Source organism: Mandrillus leucophaeus, unplaced genomic scaffold, assembly GCF_000951045.1.
Source record: "Mandrillus leucophaeus isolate KB7577 unplaced genomic scaffold, Mleu.le_1.0 Scaffold60, whole genome shotgun sequence".
Taxonomy (NCBI): domain Eukaryota; kingdom Metazoa; phylum Chordata; class Mammalia; order Primates; family Cercopithecidae; genus Mandrillus; species Mandrillus leucophaeus.
In genome coordinates this window covers 5,205,361-5,216,431 of record NW_012106475.1, presented here as the reverse complement: position 1 = coordinate 5,216,431, position 11,071 = coordinate 5,205,361, and the positions used below count along the sequence as shown (strand labels likewise).

At 41.2% G+C, this 11,071-nt stretch overlaps 1 protein-coding gene across 1 annotated transcript in view; it reads left to right on the top strand.

Annotated features, from left to right (window-relative positions):
- The first annotated feature begins 694 nt into the window (after window positions 1-694).
- Window positions 695-11,071, top strand: part of FRMD6 (FERM domain containing 6) — a 257,129-nt gene continuing 246,752 nt past the window's right edge. The window contains exon 1 of the mRNA XM_011999738.1: window positions 695-1,007. The gene's annotated coding sequence lies outside the window, so the exon portion shown is untranslated. The remainder of the gene's footprint in view (window positions 1,008-11,071) is intronic.

Below are 11,071 nucleotides of genomic sequence, written 5' to 3'. Positions count from 1 at the left end.
AATCCTTTCATTTTGCTTATTTGGAAATCAGGTTAAGGGATTTATTCAAGGTCACATGGGTAGTCAACAGCAGAGCAAGATTTACCAACTTCTGCCCTATTTCTGTATCCTCCCTACTGTAGTACTGCCAGCTTCTTGGAAACTAGGAATGAATCAAACATGGAGCTTCTGTAATGCTAGCCTTATATTTGAAATGTCTTCTGAAATACTGTATTTCATAGTATTGAATTTAAAGGAACTCTAATTGCACATCTGTCATCTTTGACGCTCCTACATTGACTGCCTGGAGTAAGAAAACCACATTCTTTCTGTGATAGTAATCCTTGCTACTCCTTTCCTCTTTGGGGAAACAAGTCAAAGCTTGACAAAGTGTAGCTGCTGATCTGTTTGAATGAAGTTCGATCCCTAACCAGTGATCCCATGAGTGAGGTGGATGCCCTATGGATGGAGAAGCTCACACCAGCCTCTGCATTTTTTGTGGTATATTTTATCCCGAGAACTTGATTAATAATCTAGACTGGGTCCTCCCTTTGGGTGGGTATGTTGCCCTCCCAATTTTCCCAGGCACAGCAATATCTCTGCAGACAGGTACGGGCATGCATCAGAAATCTGGAGGCTCGCCCAAAAAGTTATGTCTGCTGTTTGTGAAGGGGCAATGTAGCAATTACATGAGTAATGCAGTGGCAGATCTTCTATGAGAAATTAAACCTGGAGAAAGAGGGCTTTCCTCCTTGAAGGAAGGGTGTTGGGTGAACTAACACTGTTTTCTCCTGCCCTTTCTCCCAATCTCAATCCCTTTCTCTCCAAACATTCTTCCTTGAGCTCTGGCACTCAAAAAGCCATGGGAATGGGAAAGAAGTGGCTGGAAGTAAACAGCCTGCTTACTCACAGCAACTGAAAATTTTGTTTCGACAATTCTGGTTCCAGGAGCAGGAGCTGAAGATTAACGCCTGGAGACTGCCCCATTCTGAGAGCAGCAGCCTGGCTCCTGGTGGCTCCAGCAGCAGGTAGGAAAAAAATGTTTCTTCTTACCCTTTTTTATGAAATATAATCTGAAGACAAATTTAATGTTAAATTCCAGTACAATGGGCACAGTAGAACCAGTACAATGGGCACAGGTTTAAATAATTTGATTTGTCTGCAAACCAGCCCAAACTGCTGAGAGTTGGTTCTGCTGCTGAAGCTGATCTGTCTCATGATTTATTCTTTAGGGAAGGGGATATGTTGGGTTGTCCAGTGTAACAGCCACTGCTGTCAGGGCTAGGAAGAAACTCACGTCTTCATGACTTGACGGTGCCTGTGCTTTCTGTACTTTTGCTTATAGTGTGTGTGTTTATGTACACGTGTCCTGTGCTCCAGACACACACTTGCCTTTGTTAAGAACACTCTCAAAAACACAGCTGAAAACCTGACCAGAAGACAGGCCCCTTTGATGCACCATTTTATTCTAAATGTTTCAAGAGCCCAACAATGACTTCTTGTAAGACACCATCATAAGTTTTTAAAAAGGCAGTTATTAAGAGTCTGGGAAACATTAAGTAGGTGTCAGTTACATTAGTATCAGTTACATGCTTACCCTCTGGGTTGGAAAAGGAGACATTTACATATTTTGGGTTCCTGCACTTCTTTTATGAGGGGTATAACTTAGCAAAACTAGACAAGAAACTGTAAAATGAATACAACGAGCTGTTACAGAGTTTGTCATAACCAGATCCCAAGTGTTGTAAAAGTAAAATATGATGCATGTGTGACAGAAGGAAGTGATAAAGGGAATATGGAAAAGAACAAAGTGGAGTTTTATGAGAATTTCTAGGTCTACTTTTTAAAAGCAGACTAAGTTTGTGAGTCAGCAACCAGGCAATCAATTCTTAGAGAAGCTTCTTATGAACTGTGTCATTGCATTACTGTTAAGATGGCCAAATACTGAGGCTATCTGTTGTTTGCCATTGTGAGTGTGTGTCTGTGTTTCTGCATGTGTATTTATGACACAGAGGGAGATAGAATATGAGGGAGGGAGAGAGGAGAAACTCTTATATACTGGCTTACAGACAGATGCTGGGTCATTTTAAAATGCATCTCTGTAACCACTTGTTCTGGAAACATTAATCACCACCTTCTGTGTTTTGGGCACAGTGCTAGGTCCTGGCTGCATATGTGTGTATAGTGTGTGAGGCACAGCACTAGGTCCTGGACTATACATGTGTGTGTAGTATGTGGGGCACAGTGCTAGGTCCTGGACTATATATGTGTGTATAGTGTGTGTGTGTGTGTGTGTGTGTGTGTATAAAATACAAAATTTCTTCTTTATAACCTTTACCTACTTCTTATTAGTGTTGCCAACAAAAAGACAACTGCAGAGTTTTAGTGCATTTACTATAGCAGAACTCCTAAGGTGGCTTGTGTACTGACCTGCTATAAAAATATATATTGTCTATATATACGTGGGAATGACACCCTGTTGAAAATAAATACTGTGTTCCTCTCTGTTTTGGGCTCAAGCTTCCTTAAGATCCAGTTCTCCAAGGTCAAGAATAGTGAGAGCACTGCTATTAGATTTGGATCTTGTTTGTGATCCCTGAGTTCCCTGGGCACGGGCCGTAGTTCTTGACTAACGGCAGGCTCTAAGGCAGGGGCCAAATACCTTCTCTGCCCTGCCCTCTCCCCAAAACCCTGGGAATGAAGTTGAATGGGGAGTGGGGTGGGTGGAGCCCCTTCCCCTTTGGAAGACTCTTCCCTGGGTGTCTCCAAGGGAATCTTCTTTTCTCTTTTGCATCAATCTGAATGCCCTAGGCTCTCAACAAACCTTCTTGAACCTCCTTGCATGTTAGCATGGGGCCCTCACCTGCCCTAAGAGGCTGACTGCTTAGCTGGACTGAGGCAGGCCCAGAGGCAAGGTTGATAGATGTAAAGGTCACCTCATTACCAGCACATGTGCTTCCTTTTCACTGCTTCCTTACAGCTACTTCTCTTGGTTGCTATAAATAACATCATTCCCCACTCTGGAAAATGTCTGAGTTTGTCATTGATGGTCCCTTAGCTCCTCGTGTCTCCTAGTTCTGGTGAGAAATGCTACCCGGGAGGAAATGACAAAGCAGAGGAAGAAATCAGCACCCAATAGCAATAACAGCACCCAGCATTTGCTAAGCGCCAGCTTATGTGCCAGGTACTGTGCTAAAGGCTTTACATACCTGATCTAATTTATTATTTACAGCAACCCTATGAGGTAAGGACTACTGGTATCCCCATTTTACAGAAACAAACAAACAAAAAACAAATAAACAAACAAAAACCCAAAATGGATGCTTAGACTTTTCTTTGCTGCTGGGGGATTCAAATCTAAGTGCCTGACTCCAAAGCATTCGACCACAGCCTGTGATGAGAGTGAAAATCAAATTGATCTTGAAAGTTGGCCAGGAGAAGACAGTACAGCCCTGTGAGGTGGGCACTTAGGCAGAATCCCTTCTGGCCCTCTTAGCTCCCTTGCTCTTCCATGGAGCCTCTGGAAAGGTCTGCTGGAGACCACCAGGGAGACCAAAGGACTTCCTCTGCTGCCTGTGACTTCTCTCTCCAAGTGGCCTGTCGTGCCTCCCTTTGAGGTCTGGCAGCTGACATCTATCTTGGTCTTTGTTTACAAACAAGGACTGTGTATCCTGTTCTTTCCTTGCTATTCAGGGCTGACTTTAACTCCGCAGGAGCATATGTTTGACTTCCACTGTGCTGCTGTTTCCGGAGACAGACTCCTGCTTTAAGAGGAGTCAGGAAGTGTCCACACTCGCTCTTTTCCTTTCCTTGACTTTCAGCTAATATATTCCCCAGAACCTACCTAGAACCAAGAGTTCTCGTTTTGGGACGAATTCCTAATACCTGTTTGAAACTACTCTCAGGTAGAGTTTGGGAAATCTCTAACCTGTTTGTCTGTGACCCCACAATTAACTAGTCACGTGATAGCTCATTCCCAAGCTGTCACAACTGTCACAACTCGAACCTGTTCGTGTGTGTAATCTACAGGCAAATCATCAGTAATGCGGGTCTTGTCTCACAAGACTAGGGATGCCAGAGGAGGGCCAAGGTCAGCCTCCTTAACACCAAGACCATTGGATGAGTCTGGGTAACTTGAGCGGCACACCGAGACCTATCCCCTTAAACATCTTAGAAACTATTTTTATTGTATAACTTGGTAATGAATCAGTCAGGTATCACCTTCTTTGATATTTGGTCTGAAGTTGCTTATTTTCATTTTCAAAGGATTTCTCTCGTTTTGAATTTTTTAAAAAGAGAGTGAAAAAGATTGCAGATTTGAAACAACAAAAAGGGAGAAGACTAATATTAATTGAGCAGGTACTGTGTACCCAGTGTTTTACTCTTTACATGTGATACATCATTTAATCACGACAGAGCCTGGCAAAGTAGAAAGACCCATTTTACAGTTGAAGATACCAAGTTTCAGTAAAAGTTCAGTACTAGGTGTGATGGAGGCAGCATGTAAATGGGGGTCATAATTTGAAGTTCAAGTTGTTTCCCTTATTCCATGCTGCCTCCACTATGGCGCCTTGATTATAAACTCCTTCCCAGTGGACAGGGTGTGCTCAGATGGTTCATCTCATTTCATCTTCACAATCCTGGGATATAGGTACATGACACTGATTCAGCAGATGGGGAAACTGAGACTCAGAAGGTGCTGCTGTGTTTATTTAAAACCACTTCCTATTATGGCTTTAAAAAGTTTCCTCCTCATGTCAAAGACACCTGACTTCCTGGGAAAATGGTGTTTACATGAAAAAATTTAATCTCCCAGATCCTAATCAGCAATCATCTATTTGTATCACTTTAGATTTTTCAAAACCTTGATCTTAGCAATATGTGTTTACTACTTTGTTCTACTTTATTTCTAACATAATTTTATTTCATAGCCACAGGCTGATATGGTTTGGTTGTGTCCCCACCCAAATCTCGAATTGTAGCTCCCATAATTCCCATAATACTTGTCGTGGGAGGGACTCAGTGGGAGGTAATTGAATCATGAGGGTAGGTCTTTCCTGTGCTGTTCTCGTGATAGTGAATAAGTCTCACGAGAGCTGATGGTTTTATAAAGGGGAGTTCCCCTGCACGTGCTCTCTCTCTTTCCTGCTGCCATGCAAGATGTGATTTGCTCCTGCTTTGCCTTCTACCATGATTGTGAGGCGTCCCCAACCATGTGGAACTGTGAGTCAATTAAACCTGTTTCCTTTATGAGTTACCCAGTCTCAGGTACGTCTTTATTAGCAGTGTGAGAACTAATACACGGGCAAATGTCAATGAAATAACATACTTGTCATTTACTATATGAACATAGTTTTCTATCCTATTACTCAGGCCAATTCCTTATTATTGAGCATTTGAGATGGTCCAATGAATGCAACTTTTTAACTTTTTCCTTTGGGCTTTTCTTTTGGACATGTCAGTCTGTTCAGGCTGCTATAACAAAATGCCATAAATTTGGGTGGCTTATAAACAATAGAAATTTATTTCTCACAGTTTTAGAGGCTGGAAAGTCCAAGAACAAGGTGCCAGCCAATGTGGTGTCTGGTGAGGGTCTGCTTCCTCGCAGATAACCGTTGTCTTACTCTAACTGGTGGAAGGTGCTCGCTAGTGGGGGTTCTTTTTAAATAAGGGCACTAATCCCAATTATGTGGATTCATAAGGATTTCAACCTATAAATTCTTGGGGTACACAAACATGCAGACAATATTATTCTGTCCCAGTCCCCCAAAATTCATGTTCTTCTTTCATGCAAAATACGTTCATTTCATCCCAATAGCGCCAAGAGTCTTAACTTACTTCAGCATCAACTCAAAAGTCTAGGGTCCAAGGTCTCATCCAAATAGCATCTAAATTAGATATAGATGAGATTCAAGATATGATCCACTCTGAGGCAAATTGCTCGCGAGCTACGAATCTGTGAAACCAAACGTGTTATATGCTTCTATGATACAGTGGTAGGATAGGCATAGAATGGACATTCCCATTCCAAAAAGGAAAAATAGGGAAGAAGAAAGGAGTAACTGGTTCTGAGCAAGTCTAAAACCTTAAAACTCAAAAACAGTCTTTGGCTTGATACTGTGCCCTCCAGGCACACTGGGGCAGAGACTCTGCCTTCTGGATCCATTGGAGTGGTGGTTCTGCCCTCACAGATTTGTTGGGCAAAGCCCATACCACAGCTGCCATGGTTCAGAGTTGTGTGCTTGTGGCTCTTCGGGGCTGAAATGCACACCTGTGGCAACGTCTATCTAGGGTCATGGGGGCAGCCTCACCCCCATGGCTCTACTCTGCATTGATTTTTGGTACCCTAATGGTAATCTATGATAACCCAGTGCTTGATGGGCCTTTTGCACTTGGGCCCATGATGAAGGTGGCAGCCCTCATATTTTCTGAATTTCCTTCACAGCCATTTTTCCATTGTCTTGGACAATAGGTCCTGGTTTCTGTTTAGATAGTTGACTAATTTCCTTGTCAACTATCATTGTCATTTGGCCACACTCTTGATGTTTTCTCCCAAATATACTTTCTCATTCTTTACAATATGGATAAGCTGAGAATTTCCTAAATCTTTCAGCTCTCCTTCCATCTGGATTAACAATTTCATCTTTACATCATTTCTCTCTTCTCACATTTTAGTATAGTCAGCCAGGAGAAGCCAAACCATACCTTCAACACTTGACTTAGAATTTTTCTCAGCCAAATATCCAATTTCACTGCTCACAAGTTTTTCCTTCCACAAAACACTAAGACAAAGACACAATTCAACTAAGTTATTTGTCACTTTGTAACAAGGATCACCTTTATTCCGTTGTTTAATAACATGTTTCTTGTTTCCCTCTGAGATCTCATCAGAATGGCCTTTCATATCCATATTTTCACCAATATTCTGTTCACAACAACCCCACTTATATAGTCTGTAAAAATACTAAGGCATTCTCTACAGCTTTTCTCTTTTCTTTCTGAGTCCTCACTAGAATCACCTTTAAGGGTCTATTTTAGGAAAACACAAAAGTTCAGACCATAGCAGGGGCATATGGCCTCCAAAGAAGAAATCACTGAGTCAAATAGAATGACAAATTTCATAGCTCTTCTGGCAGATTGCCAGACTGATTTCCTCAGAAACCAGCAACAAATACAAGTATTGTTTCCCTACAATCCTAGGCTGCCCTGTTCTTTATTAAGTTGAATTCGTTTATAGTTCTCCCTCCGAAAGGTTTGGGTGCACTGATCTTAGAGTGTCTTTCTCCCTATCACTGAGCCTTCTAACTGAGGACTGACACTGAGCCAACTAACAGCAGCAATTCCTCCAGTCAGGGCAAGAAGACGTTAAATGCCATGCTCCGTGGCCTAAAGGAATTGGAGAGGTGGAGGAAATGAATGGGATGAATTGAGAAGGAAAGAAAACTAGGTGAAGAAGCATGATAAACAGAGGTGTAATGGATGATATGGGAAAATTAACCCCTTGGGGTTCTTGAAATACAGACCAAGATGTGAACTATATTTATTTATTGGTTTAGGTGGTTGCCAGCCTCCAAGATAGCCCCTAATGATGACTGCCTCCTGATATTAGTAACCTGTGTTGTCCCTACCCACATTCTATAAGGGTTGGTCTGTGTGACTGGAATACAAGATAAGTGATGATATTTTACTCCTGTATTACATGTGGAAGATGTAGCAGCTTCCATCTTGGTCACTCATTCTTCTCTCACACTCTTGGATCACTCACTCTGGAGGAAGTCAGCTGCAAGTTGAAAGCAGCACTGTGGAGAGGTCCACGTCATGAAGAGCATGGTGGTGACAGTGTTCCAACTGTAGCAGAATCTCAAACCACATCTTCACCAGAAAACCTGTACCATCTGCTCAACTAGCTCCTTGTTCAACTGAATAGATTATATCAGTTATCTATTGCTGTGGAACAAAGCACCCCAAAACATAGTGGCCGAAAACAACAATGATTTCTTGTTTCTCACACTTCTTTGGGTTAATTAAGTAGCTCTCATGCTGTCATCTTCCTTTACCTCATGTGACTGCAGTCAGCTACAGATTTAAGAGGGTGTCACTCCCATGTCTGGGGCCTCAGATAGAGATGGTTGGAATAGCTGGGACTCTAACTCCTGTGGTTTTCTTACAGGCTTTAGCACAGTGCAATGTTCTCAGGGTACCAAGAGGATAACAGTAAAAGCTGCGAAGCCTCTGCGGATCTGGGCTTGGAAGTTGCACAGCATTACTTCTGCCACATTCTATTGGGTAAAACAGGTTAGCTTAGATTAAGAGATGGGGGAATAAACTCTGCCTCTTAATGAGAAGATTTGCAAATAGTTTTTGGTCACTTATAATCCACAAGTCTACCATCTGGAAATAATTATTTGCATTCTTCCCATATGCAAAATATAATCATCCCTCCAAGACACTTAAAGTCTCATCTAATGATTGTGTCAGGTTCAAAGTCCATGATTTGATGATCTGACATCTGGTCCAGACATCAAATTTCTCACATGTAGTTTCTCTTCATCCAGAAATGAGATTTGCCTTCCAACATAGCATATCCTGGCCTCTGTTTGTTTCCTCTAAATTACGCTTACAAATTAAACCATAAACCCACCATACAATGTTGAAACAGGGACATGGTAACCTTAATAGATATCCTCATTCAAAAAGGAGGGTAATGGGAGGCAATAGCAGTAATTGGACCATAGTAATTCTGACATATGTATCTGGGCACATATTTTCAGATTCCTCCACTCAAGCAGGCAGAATTCCTTGATTAAAATATGGCTCTATTCTTGACTCAACCCTCTGGGTTCTTGATTCCATCTTCTGAAATAACTTTTTTTTTTTAAGTAATGACCTATGTTTGCAGCCAAGTATCCTTCTCAGCCTGTTTCTTGCTTATAGAAAGTTGGGAGCCCAGAGGTCTCTTATCATCTAAACTGTTATTCATATAAAACTGTTCTTCGATCTGATACAAATCCTTTAAAAACTTTATGGGTTTTCCATGTATCATATTATTATTCTCTCTATTAGACAAAATCTGTATCCATAATTCTTTCTGGGACAGGCCTCTCTCTACAAATGCTCTCTCCACAGTAATGTTACAACAGAAATATAATGCAAGCCACATGTGTGGGTCATATACGTGGTTTTCTGAAATTATAATAGCCACCTATTTTAAAAGAGTAAGAAGAAACAGATGAAATTATAATATTTTATTAGATCCAGTGTATCTAAAATGTTGTCATTTCAACATGTAATCTATATAAAAATTAAGATTTTCAAACTTTTCCACATTACATTTGAAACCCAGCATGTATTTTACACTTAGAATACATCCAATTTGGACTAGCCATATTTCAAGTGCCCAATAGCTACATATCACTAGTGGTTACCATCCTGGGCAGCCCAGCTCTATATTACCCAGAGATATTTTGGGATGAGGCTTCTACGAATCTTAGAAGCCCTTTCATCCAGTTGAGAGTCCACTTAGAACTTCCTAAAGTCCTTTAGAGGCCTTAATACAGGATTTTATAGCCACACTCTAGATTAATCTTTACCCTGAAACCATTTCTTACTTTGAGAATCCTTTGCCAGCTGGAGAAAATGGAAATGAGGAACAGTCTTACATTCCAATCCAGCAAGTCCTGGGACCTACTCATTTCCTCTATGTTCTGCTTGCAAACTAAATGATTCCTTCTTTAACTCATCCCTCTTTCTGCTATACCTTATCAGGCAGTGTTAAAAAAAAAAAAAAAGAAAAAAAACAAAAAACAACCTCTGTTTTAGCATTTTGTGTAGACATTGCATTAGCCAGACCCATAAGTTTATCAGGTACAGTTTTTGCCTTACAAGTTACCACAGGAAATTATTTTGCTGATTGTTTCAAAAATATGGGTTGCCCTTTTTCCAGACTCCAAAAGTAATTTCCTCTCTTCTCTTCCAGCCTCTGCCCACCATGTGGTCCCAAAGCCAGTGCCACATATTTTAATTTTTGTTTTGTGGCAGCACTCCACTCACCAATTTTTGTTTTTTATTCATTGCACAGTCACAAGTGATTCCAATGCTTAGTGACTTAAAACAATAATTTTTAATTTTTCATTATTCCATGGGTTGTCTGTCTAGTTTAATTACTACTGGTATTACCTGGGCTTATGCACGTGGCTGCCTTCAGCTGGAAGATCAACTGGGGCCTGGGCTCAGCTGGGACAGCTGGGCCTCTCTCTGTCCATCTGCTCTTTCATCCTTCAGGAGGCTAGACTTTCTCATGTGGTGGTGGCAGTGTTCTGAGAGTACAGTACAAGCTTCAACAGGCAAGCATTTATCGAGCTTCTAAACATGATCACATCTACTGTTCCAACCGTGTGACCAAACCCAGCATCATGTGGGAGGAAACTACACAAGGGCATGGATCCTGGGAGGCATGATGAGTTGGGGAATAATTAATGTAAAATCTACCGCTCGATCTCATAGGTATTTTATGTATTACATAAGATATTTGTATCTAAAGCACTTTGTAACCCAGTCCTACTGCTCTGCAATTTGCCCAACATCCCACAAACAGTGACTGAATTTGGTTCCAATGTTGCTTTTACTTTAATTTGGAAAGATTCCACCCATGCTTACTCAATCTAACAAGAAACAGAGTTGAGCAGATGGGACAGGTTTCCTGGCAGAGGTGCAACTTGGAATTCCTCTGCAGTTTTCAATACAGTTAGTTCTCACACATAGAGACCTCACATGATCCCTTGCAGTAGATAATGTTCAATAAACACGTGTTTCTTGATGCTCCTTTCCTTCCAGAGACGAACCTTGCCCTCCTTTAGCAGAGATGTTGACTCTCAGCAATGATAGCTGAGCCTGTAGTTTTTCTCTGTTCAAAGTTGTCACCTGGCCACTCATTAATATACAAGAGAAAGCAGAGAAAGAGTAATTGAGGTATGAATGGCCCAATTTTCTTTTCTATATTTTATACTAAAACTTCTATGGTTTTGATAGAATGTCAGATTTCCTATTTAAAGGAAATCGGCTAACATTTATTCAGAACTTTTGTGTTAAGTGT